This window comes from Leptodactylus fuscus, chromosome 4, assembly GCF_031893055.1.
Source record: "Leptodactylus fuscus isolate aLepFus1 chromosome 4, aLepFus1.hap2, whole genome shotgun sequence".
In the NCBI taxonomy this organism is placed as follows: Eukaryota; Metazoa; Chordata; class Amphibia; order Anura; family Leptodactylidae; genus Leptodactylus; species Leptodactylus fuscus.
In genome coordinates, this window is record NC_134268.1 from 19942462 (window position 1) to 19955035 (window position 12574).

Below are 12574 nucleotides of genomic sequence, written 5' to 3' on the forward strand. Positions count from 1 at the left end.
CTTCGCTTGTTAATTCTCCAGTTCGTTGTGGTTTTGGCAAACCAAATTCTGTTATGTTTTTGCCTGATAAGTTAATGATTTTGTCTTCTAGTAATTTGAGAGATTCATTGATGATAATGTCTTCATGCATGCATTGTAGCCTATGTCTGATATCCTCAGATAGCGCCTCTTTGTATTTATTCCATAGCTGAAGTGGGTTTGAGAGTCCGCAAGCGCATAGTAAAATAGCAAAGAGCTCTCTGAGTTTTGAGGCAGAGCGACAGAGGACAGCTTCTTCCATAGTTTTGTCCCAGAGATTGTCATTTTGTAATAGGCCACGTGCTTCACATGCTTCTTTGAAGGTGGTGCACTGTTGGCCATCAATGTTTTTGAGTGAGTCAAAGTTGGCGGGACCTCGCACTTCATTGAGTAACAGCCGTAAGCAGTAGCATTCGAAGTTGGTAACGTGTACGGTATACATACGGCCTAGTGTGTCGGCAGATTTAATACCTGGCCAGGCTTGGAGAGCTGTGCCCTGGACACGACGCTTCCACTCTTTCTTTGTTGGATTCCATGTGTAGTATTTAGGTAGTTCAGTGTATAACAGGGTTTTTGCAAATTGGTCTGTTTGGCACAGTTGGAAAAATGCAGTTAATGTTGTCTTGGGAGGTATGGCAATTTTTTCTCAGAAATTGTGCTCAGTGAAGTAAATGCGTGCGCCATTGGGCAGGTGGATGGCTAAATGGGTGACAGCGGGGTGTCTTTCGTGAAGTGGTAATCCAAAGATGCGCCATACTGCCTCGTTGCTGCTGACGTAGCGTGCTGCTCTGAATGTTTGTATTTCATCTCTGGGGTCTAGATTGGGATATTTTGTGTGTGTCATATTGAAAACTGCCTGATCGGTTCCTTTGTTGATGTACTTGCAGATATATTTTATTGCCTGCACTGAATTACAGAATTCCACATTAATATGGGCGTTGAAGATTTTTGTGAGAAGGGGAGAATAGGGCACAACCCACTTGTTATCTACTGTGACATTTTGTGTGGTGCCACGAATTGTTAGTGTAGTTGTGTGTCCTCCATCATCAGGTGCTCTGCGGCGGTACAGCGGATATCCATTTTGGTTTGTCTGTGTGTCGTTGAGTAAGGGGCGAGGGTATTTTTTGGTACACTTTCTATCTTTCATACACGGAGATGACATATTCCGTGCTCCACATGGGCCATGGATCATATTTTTCACAACGCTGTCGTATAGTTGTTGGTCAATGTTGGGATTGGGTATTTCGGCACTAATGATGTCGTCAATTTGGTTGGGCCGTAATTTTTGCTTTAGCCACAGTAAAAGATGTACATGGGGTAAGCCTCGTTTCTGCCATTCAATGGAGTACATGAAGCACTGTGTTTCTCCAAATATTTGTCCTTTGGTTAGAAGAGCTACTAACTTCTGTACTTTAATTTTAAAGACTCTGGCAATGATGTCGTGTCTATCAGTGGCTTTTTGTCCGGGCATAAGTTCTCGTGTAATCTCAGGCCAGGCGGAATTGCATGTGAAAGTGATGAATAGATCGGGTCGGCCATAGTTGCGAACGTATGTGAAAGCATCCTGTGTGTACTCGTGGAGATATCTTGGGCTGTTGACGACAGAGGAGGGTAGGATAACTATTTGGCCGACATCAGTGGCGCTAAGTTGTGCGTCTGTTTTGATGGCATCTTGCAAATGAATGTAGTTTTCAGCGCGTAACTTAGTTTGATTTAAAGCAATGTATCTTAAGCGCTCACTTTCCATTTTGACATACATGTCAACTAAAAACTGGTGGAGAAGCTGTCTGCAGCGCAGGAGTAGATTGAAGTTATTCTTTCGAACCATGAGGTGGTAAGAATAGAAATCCTTGCAGGAAACTGTTTTAGTTAGCATAGGAGAGTTAGTGTGTGGATTGGTTTGCGGTATGTTAAAATGATATCCTTCTTGTCCTTTCCAAAAAATAATGGGGTATTGGAGGGCATCATAGAAGCGATGGGTGTCAGCTATGCGGCAAAGTTGGCCATCTCGTGTATGCAAGACGATGTCTCTGGTGCTGGTGTGTTCGGCGATAGCTACCACAGCTGCAACTTCATTGGAAGTGGGAGCATTGTAGCGGCGCTGGTGCTGGCCGTGTGGTACACGGTCAGGGTGGATGACGACTTTGTAGCTTTCATTAGGCATGTTTTCAAGAGCGGTTTTAAATTCTTTGACTAAAATATTGTTAGTGTTCAGAACACTTTGTATTTTGTTAACTATTTCTGTTCGAACTCCTTGCACAATAGAGGTACGCCGATGTGTTTGTGCTGCGTCATCGCCTATAAAATAAATTTGTAAAAATTGTGGTTGTCCATTGGAGTGTGGAAGGAGTGAGCCAATCCTATGATACACTTGGCCTTGGACAGTAAATGTTGGACAGAAGCCTGGCATGGAAACAACAGTATCAGCTCCAAACGATGTCATGTGGAAGCAGGCATTGTACTTTCGTAGATTTTGTAAAAAATGTGTGGATTCTTCAGTGTTATCTGCAAATAATTTGTTCAAGGGTTCGGCAGGCTCTTCTAAAAGTGGGATAACGACTTTACCCCCTGAACAACACATGTCAGGTGCTTCTTCTTTCCATTTCTGCGCATTGCAAAACCTACACGTTGTGTTCATCTGGCTGATTGTTAGGAGTCTGTGTGCGCTGTAGTTGAGAGCGGGATCATACTCCAATGCAGCGTGATGGAAAACACTCCAAGTGTTTTGAGTGAAATTTGTGCGGCGTTGTGCTACTTTTTGCGCAACAGCGTTGCGCCGGATTTGTGCTTCTTCCACAGTCTCAGTAGCTCGTTGTGATGCCATATAAAGAGCGGTTTGTTGGCGTTGATGATCAGCTTCTTCATCTGTTTGGCGAGCTCTTAAGTTGGCTTGACGCTGAACTTGTTTTTGGCGGCGTGTTTTGGTGCGTTGGGTGCTTTCAGCAGCTCTTTGTGAGGCAATGTACTGAGTGTGTGCTTGGCGTCGAGAAGTTGTCTGTTGCGGTGTTTCCGAAGCTCGTAAGGTAGCTTGACGTTGTTGTTGTTGTTTTTTTCGTAGTTGTGTTTGAAGTGGGGTTTCAGCTGCTCTCTTGGAAGCCATATATCGAGTTCTTCTTTGTTTGTAAAGAGCTGCTTGCTCCACTGTTTGCACAGCTCTTAATTGTGCCTGGCGCTGAAGTTGTTGTTTGCGTGGGATCTGTGATTGTTGGGGCATTTCAGCAGCTCTGCGCAAGGTCATGGAATGCAGTTTTCTGTGTTGTCGGCAGCGTGTGTGCTGTGGTGTTTCTGCAGTGCTGCGTGCTTGTGCTTCTTGTGGCATTTCAGCTGCTTGTTGGGATGTTCGGTGTCTTCGCCGTTGTACGTGCTGTGTGCGCTGGGACGCTATATAATGAGCATGTTGTTGTCGTCGTACATGGGCTTGTTGGGGTGTTTCAGCGTCGCGAAAAGCGGCTTGACGCGTCGCTTGCTCTATTCTTCTTAGTTCAGCTTGAGCTGTATTTTCTTGTTTGCGAGCTACTTTCATAGCTGTTTGTTGTTTTGTTTGTCGTGAAATATTGGATTTCCGTTTCTTGGGCATTGTGTAAATGGAGGAACAGTGAAGGTGTGGGAATGTGTTTGTCCCAACTGTGTGCGCAGATGCTGTTTGGAGAGTGGGATTATGTCTGCTTTGAGTTGTGTGTGGGCAATATCCTGCGGGTGAACATAACAGTTATTTAGTTGACGTAAGAGGTAGATGGGTGGAGATAGAGGATGCAATGGTATGTTTTGGCTGTATAGAGGGCTTGGTGAGGTGAGTGTGTGATGAAGCGCTGATGTTGAGATAGTTGTGGCAGCGAGGGCTGATGAGTTTGCTGTAGTGTTGGGTTTTGATTTGTGGTTTTATTGTGCTGTTGGGTGGTGTTTGTAAAGTGTGTAAAATCTATTTGTGTGTTGTAGTACGTTTCTGAGTTGTGAATGTTTGTGTGAGAAATGTGTTTGTATGATGTGGCTATGGATTATTCGTTAGAAGGTAATGGTAAGTTGTGGGCCAATTTTTGATGTGGTGAATTTGTTTGAAAACTGCATTTATGGGAGGTTGTTAGGGTTTGTGTTTTCCGCCGTTGAGTGTGAAGGCGACATGACATCGCCCCTGTGTTGTGTTTTTGGGTGAAATTGTGGGGATGGTAACGTCATATGGTTTTATGAATCTTTGCAGTCTTTTTGAAAAAAGCGAAAGTGTGTTGAGCTTTTTTTTGTGTGGAAAAGTTGTGGTAGTGTGAGAGCAGTGATTTTTACACACGTGTGTGTTGGGGGATGTCTTTTCTTGTGGGCCACGGTTTGGTTCGTACGGTAGGGTCCCGACTATAAGTGGCACATAAAATCCTACAATTTCCTCTGAAAATGAAAGAGCGGCTTATAGTCGGGTGCGCCTTCTATATGGATGGAAGCGAGGGCCCCATACCTTGCAATGGGAGGGTGCTATTGGAATAGTATTTGCTCATCTGTAACTTCAATTGTAACTGCTTCCAATTGAACTTCGAGATGAGCGAAGAGTATTGGAATAGCACGCTCCTATTGTAAGGTATGGAAGCGGCACCCAGACTTTGCCGCCGGACGCCGCTTAACTCCTCGTGGGCTGTCGCTTCCATCCATATATAAGGCGCACCGGACTATAAGGCGCTCTTTCATTGTCGGAGGAAATGGTCGGATTTTATGTGCCACTTCTAGTCGGGACCCTACCGTACGAACCAAACTGTGGCCCACAACAAAAGACATCCCCCCACACACACACGTGTGTAAAAATCACTGCTCTCACACTACCACAACTTTTCCACACAAAAAAAGGTCAACACACTTTGGCTTTTTTCAAAAAGACTGCAAAGATTCATAAAACCATATGACGTTACCATCCCGGTTCCCATTGCCGGCGGCCGGCGCATAACTCCTGGCGTGTCGAGCGCTGTAATTCATTTCAATGGAAGCGTGGCATTGAAATGAATATAAGCGGCTGGGACGCGGTGGGTTAAGCGGCTGGCGGCAAAGTGAGCGTGCCGCCGCTTTCAATGACATATAAGGCGCATCGGACAGCACTGCGCCTTAGAGTCCGGTGCACCTTATAGATGAACCTAGATAGGACTATAAGGCGCTCATTGGTAATGCGCCTTATAGCGCTGTGCGCCTTCTAGTCAGCAAAATATGTGTTTGATCATTTTGTATTGATATTTGTCTGAGAATGTAAAGAGTGGGCAAACGTTGGTTAGGGGGTGTGGAGTATGTTTGGCGCTACGGCGGTAAGCGTCCAGGTGAAATATTTGTATAGCTTTGTACAGCGGCCAATTTGGGACATAGGGAGACGTAAGATGTATGTGTTTCACAGTATTGAGGAAGTTTTATATGTGTTCTGGGTAAGTGTTTTAATTTTTTTTTTATTTTGCATGTATTAGACCATCTTGTGGTTTTGAACAGCAGGAGATGTGATGAGCAATACAATGCATGACAATGCTAATGCATTGCAATGCATTGCAATGCATTGCCAAACAATCCTAATTTCTTTTGCAGGCTGCATATAGCAGGGTGCCAAAGAAAAGTTTTGTTAAAGAGCAGGGGGTGTGCTGCCAGTGCTATTGCAGGCTATGTAGCATAGCCTGCAGAAGCCTGGATCGAGTCAGCTGACTGGGAGACCTGGCGCCTGCCGCCTAGCTCAGTGTAGGCAGCGAAGAACAGGCAGAGGATGCCTACGCGCAGCGGGGGACAGATCGGAGGCGGCGTGCAGGTAAGAGTTGGGCGGCATAGATGTTAATGTCGCCGCTTGGTGTGGGCAGGATATGACGGTGGCTTTTCAAGTGGGCAAGCACTATGGCGGGCGTCCGGCTCCCGGGCGCCTGCCACAGTGAAGCGGCCGCCATGCGCCGTACTACAACAGCGTATGTCGGCCAAGCTGACAGTGCGGGCATACTATGTGAGCGGTAGCAGCGATATAGGCCAAAAGCTTTGTGGATGCAGTGTGGCAGGCGTCCGGCTCCCGGGCGCTTGCCATAGCGAAACTGCCGGCATGCGCCGTACTATTAAGGGGGGTATGTGAGCAAGAGTATAGTAAGAGGGGACATGACGGCGTCTTGTAAAGAGTGCAAACACTATGGCAGGCGTCCGGCTCAGGGGCACCTGCTCCAGCGAAACTGCCGACATGCGCCGTACTATTAAGGGGGGTATGTGAGCAAGAGTATAGTAAGAGGGGACATGACGGCGTCTTGTAAAAAATGCAAACACTATGGCAGGCGTCCGGCTCAGGGGCACCTGCTCCAGCGAAACTGCCGGCATGCGCCGTACTATTAAGGGGGGTATGCCAGGAAGACTACACAAAGAGGGGACATGACGGCGTGTTGTTAAGTGTGCAAGGGTGTCCGGCTCCGGGGCACCTGCCACAGCGAAGCGGCCGGCATGCGCCGTACTACAACGGCGTATGTCGGCCTAGACTACAGTGCGTGCATTCACTGTGGCGGGCGTCCGGCTTCTCATTGGTAGCAGTGAAATAATAGGATAGCCACACCGGCGGCCTAGGCCGTAGTCGTACGGCATATGTGGGGATGGGGTGCAGTAATGTTTTAAGGCACTGTGATGTGTTTCTGGGAGCAATACATGTAGAAGGCAGTAAGGGAGATTGGTGACATTGTTATGGAGCGTAAGCTGTTCGTGCTGTGTGGAAGGATACAGCAGAATATAGAGGGCCGAAGTAGAGGCAATGTAAGCATGGTATTGCAACTTACCAGTGTCGTTGGCGTGCAGAGGTAGAGAAGCTGGATGGATCGTGAAGACGGGAACAGCAGTGAGGTGAGGGTGCCGTCAGGGAGTGTGGCAGGCCGGCTAGAGTAGTTCGGGTGCTGATGCCTACGGTGGAGGGGCAAAATGGTGGCGTGCTGGAAAGATGGTCGGGAGGTGGCTAACATGCGCATGCTCCTGCCAGTGAAGTGGCTGTGTGGGCGGGATCGCGGATCGTCAGACCAGTGGGGGTCGGCAAAGATGGCTGCCTCGGAGTCTTGAAGAGATAGGCTCCTGGAATATCGTTAAGGTGAGGGTGAAAGCAGTAAAGTATGTGTAAATGTGAGTGTGTGCTGTTAGGGGCTAGGCTGTAGGGGGTAATATGAATTTTGTGGCTTGCTATGGTGCAAAGTGTGTGAGATAGCAGAGGTAGTGGTGTGAGTTTGGGTTTTGTGGAGGTCCTGGGAAAAACGTATGTGCGCAATTGTGACGAAAAGTAGCCTATTGCGCAATGGGGTGTAGTGACTATGTTTGTGGAAAATTTCAGCCAAATCGGTGGAGCGCGTTTTGCGTGATTGACTAACAAACATCCGAAAAGCCAATGCCACAAACATCCAAACTCACAAACTTTCACATTTATAATATTAATAGGATAAGTTGTGGCCAACATCGCTGTGTAGTCGCCCCCTTAGTTAGACATGATCTATACAGTTATGCAGCCGTAAGGTTCATGCACACAATAAAAATTAACATGCAGAAAATCTGCACAGAATTCCACTTGTATACACAGAATCTCTGCAAACTGTTGTGGATTTTGGAGTGGATTTTCATAGATGTACATGCAGGTTTTGGTGCAGATTCTCACATGCAGATTTTGAAGCCTTTTTAAATACGTACTTGAAAAAATTCATAAATTTACAATCTGCACTATGGGTCAATTTCCAAAAATTCACATCATTTGCATGAGAAATAGAATTTCTCATAGCGTTTAATACTAATAGTTCCGGCGCAGGTTTCCTGCCATGCAGGATTCCTGTCCATGTGCATGTGCCTTTAAGATATGTTGACATGGTGGAATCTGGCACTGTGTGGATTCCGCCCTGATTCTGCCTCTCGTTATTTTTAATGGGGGGCAGAGATCGGAGAAGGAGGCAGAAAATAAAGCACCCTGATCGATCTTGCTGGGGACACCCAGGTCCATTCATCTGTGCTGGTGGCAAACAATGGCCGATTTGTGAGGAAAGCCCGGGGGTTATGAATTGAAAAGGAATGGCGGTGGATGTTTATCTAAAATTTCTCTTCCTTTTCATCTGTGTGAACAGCTCCTTAGGGTTCATGCACAGGGTAGAAGAGCCCTATGCACAAAGCCAGCAGGGTAGTGCATAGGATCCGTTTGGACTCTGTGTAATGCCATCTTGCCGCCATCTTACAATCTCGGTCCCGTTGCATCTCCAAGGGTATGTGTCACTCCGGAGCAGAGATGTGAGTCAGTGACTATATATCAGTCGGTGACTATAGTATAGTATACGCTATATCAATATCACCTGCTTATGAACCTGTGATCGTGTGACGCCATGGAGGTTCCTGTATTATCTATCGACTGATGATTCATTGAAAGCCCTAAGTGACAAGACACATCACCGCCTACAGTAGGAAGGGAGAAGGCAACTGGGTCTTTAACCCCTTACAGATCTGTTCAATTTATTTTTTTTTTGCATTTTTTTCCACCCAGCAATTAAATGGCCGTGATTTTTTTTTTCCATTTTTTCCATCCACAGAGCCATATGGGGACTTATATTTTGCAGGATGAATTATACTATATAATGACACCATTTAATATTCCATACAATGCACTGGGAAGCTGGAAAAAAAAAGAGAATGGAGTGGAATTGTAAAACAACTGCAAGTAGGCCATTTTCTTGCAGTTTTCGGTTTTACGGAGTTTCCCATGTGGTGACAATGACATGTTATGTATATTCTGCAGTGTGAACATGGCGATACTGATTTATACCATACAAATTAATCTAAATTTTTGTGTTTTAACACCCTAACAAAAAAAGAAAAAACTTTTGAAAAAAATAAGTTTGCGTCGCCATATTGTGACTGATAACAGGGATTCAGCCACTATGGCGTTCATTGTATGAGATATTTAATAAGTTTATTTCTTTGATCTAAGGAATTCAAATTTTTAATTGGAGCTTCGATTGTACAATGACATATATACATTAGAAACCTTATGTGGATTCCTCAACCTAATGAATCACAAAGGTTTCATATCCTGCTTTCAAAGCATTCCTCATATTATCTGTGCAAATATATCAGTGTATCAGCTAAGGGATCACCAAGCCTAAAAATTAACCTTTATGGCATAGGAAATATAATGTTTGTCATATAAACAAGTAACAAAAGCCTGTTCACCTTTTAACTCCATTTTACATAAGGAATGAATCAATCTATAAATACTCGATCACCATTTATTGATCCTTTCTGCTCCAATATTCTGCTGGAGTCACACGTTATTATACTCCAGAGCTGCGCTCACTATTCTGCTGGTACAGTCACTGTGTACATACATTACATTACTTATCCTGTATTATACTCCAGAGCTGCGCTCACTATTCTGCTGGTACAGTCACTGTGTACATACATTACATTACTTATCCTGTATTATACTCCAGAGCTGCGCTCACTATTCTACTGGTGCAGTCACTGTGTACATACATTACATTACTTATCCAGTATTATACTCCAGAGCTGTGCTCACTATTCTGCTGGTACAGTCACTGTGTACATACATTACTTATCCTGTATTATACTCCAGAGCTGCGCTCACTATTCTGCTGGTGCAGTCACTGTGTACATACATTACATTACTTATCCTGTATTATACTCCAGAGCTGCACTCACTATTCTGCTGGTGCAGTCACTGTGTACATACATTACATTACTTAGCCTGTATTATACTCCAGAGCTGCACTCACTATTCTGCTGGTACAGTCACTGTGTACATACATTACATTACTTATCCTGTATTATACTCCAGAGCTGTGCTCACTATTCTGCTGGTACAGTCACTGTGTAAATACATTACTTATCCTGTATTATACTCCAGAGCTGCACTCACTATTCTGCTGGTACAGTCACTGTGTACATACATTACATTACTTATCCTGTATTATACTCCAGAGCTGCGCTCACTATTCTGCTGGTACAGTCACTGTGTACATACATTACATTACTTATCCTGTATTATACTCCAGAGCTGCGCTCACTATTCTGCTGGTGCAGTCACTGTGTACATACATTACATTACTTATCCTGTACTGATCCTGAGTTACATCCTGTATTATACCTCAGAGCTGCGCTCTCTATTCTTAACCTGTACTACTCAGTACTCTGCTGGTGGAGTAGAAATGGAGTCTTATAATCCCTACCTAGTGACTATTGATGTCCCACATAATGGTGTTCACAAACCAGACTGACAAATAGTGAACTTTCCCTTGAAATGCCTGATACATGAATATGTGGCTATCAGTGTGGTACGAGGTGTCACCGAGTGATCTGAGCTTATCACAGTATCTTCTCTAGGAATGTCCCATAAACTATGACCTACGCTAGGGGAATTCTCATCGATACTCGACCCTTACTCCACAGCTCGGTCATAGCCTGTAGTGTATACCTAGTGACTTCCCTCACTACACCAGGCATTATGGGATCTTTCCCTCTCCCTGTATCTTATCTAAGGGTCCAGTAATATTAAAATTCTTGTCATTCCTTGTCCTCCTGTCTGATTCATATTAGATAGACGTCAGCAAATAGCAAATTTGGGGCGTTTATTAGGTCATATTTTACCCCAATGACCATTCTTGAATTCAGCACCCAACAGATGTTTGGGGTTTATTGCCATTTTTTTAGTGTCTCTCGTGTTGGGACTCATAACGTATAGGGCATAGTAAGTGGAGGACCCAATACATATTTTAATCTGGTGCCCAGGAGCGTCAAACAAGGGGTATTGTGGCAGATTTTGAGGCATTTTTTACGTTTTGCAGTAACCTTTGACTTACCCTCTGTATATATATTTTCATGTTGTACATAGTATAGCATTATACATGGTGCATGGTCCGTGTACACATAACCCTGTGAGGTCGGTAAGACGTGTGCTCAGTGGCCCTGAGGTGCCCCTCAGGGCCACCAGGCCACGGTCTGCACCTCACACCCACTCGGACTCCGACTTCCATACGTATTAGATTTATCAGATGCTATCCCAGCCCATTGATTGTGGAAATTCAATATGTCAATCCTTTTGTTTTCAAGGGCTATAAGTTGCCGCTAGAGTAGTCTGGCATCGGCTTACTCTCCTATCCCCGTTCAAAGGACATGTGCCAAGTGTGCGTGTATATGGTGGGTCGGGAGGAATAGCTGTCGGCTGAACAAATCTTACCTCCAGCTTTTGGAACATTGCAGAGTATCATTTTAGTAGTAATGGCTTTCTATGGTCTAATATTTAATATTATTTGGACACTATAATCTAGAATATTATATTCTCTGTGTATGTCGTCTTTGTGCACAGCACAGACAGTCTATTCGTGGTTGGGGAGTGGTCCGATATGACTAAATTGCTCTTATCAGACTGAGCAAACAGACAGTACCAGGTAAGCGGCTGAACTTTGTGACAGTCTCATGACACCTGGGATCGATCTTGTGTCCTGTTTGGAATAACAGAGGTGGGCCGTGACCGATCCTTCCCACATAGTGTTTATAGTGATGGAGATCTCGGTATATGGTGTCAGGGCCTTATCTTATCTTCCTACTATACAGTATGGGATATTCTATAGGTCACGTAACCTACACATAGTGACTTCATATCAAGTACTCATCATAGAACAAAGCACTTTCAGGGCCGTCATCTAGCTCCTTGGCCCTGGATTTATCACCCCTCCCCTTACTTTGTTTCAGTGAGGCTTGGAAGAGCCACATGGCCTTAGAAATGAATGATAACGTTTTTCAGCCTAAAGCGGCCACAAGAGGGAGCTCATCACGTAGTCACAGTGTCTATAATTCTGCTTGGACCTGCCACAAGAGGGAGCTCACTGCATACAGATCTATATAGCTCATATTGAAAAGAGTCCCATCACTGGTCACCCAAGAATATTGATCTTGTGCCCCCCATTTCAATGCTACGGTTGTTGGCGCTAAATACAGTGCTTGGTTAGCTTTATAGACTTAGACTAGGTTCACATCTGCACCTCTCTCTCCATGGTTTGGGGCCCTCAGCTAAAACAGCAGTTTCCCGTGGAGACCAGCGAACCCCATAGACCGGGACTTTCTTACCCTTAGCTTAGCCTAAGGATAAGTTCATAAAGATAAGTTCAGGTATATTCCATCTTACAAACCCCATTGAAATCAATGGGAGACAGGAAAAAAACAGGTGTTTTTCCTTCATTTTTTTTGCAAAAATTAATTCCAAGAACAAGTGAATGAAGTGAAGACGGGTCATGGCTCTTCTTTTTTCCTCCAGCCCAGGAGAATGAAAAGAAGCAACAAAGTAGCAGGAAGAGGAGGAAAAAAGAAATAGGAAGAGATGGAAGGAATAACAAGAGAAGGATTGTAGGAAGAGATGGAAAGAAAGAGTATGAAGAGGAGCAAGGAATGCAAGGACGAGAAGGAAGAAAGTATTGTACAGGTAAGGAAGGAGGAGAAACAGAAAAGAGGAAGAAAGGAATGAAGGAATAGGAAGAGGAGCAAGAAAAAAGGGAGAGGAGGAATAGGAAGAGAAGAAACAAGGAAGAAATAAAGGAAGAAAGAAAGAGAAGAAAGGAAG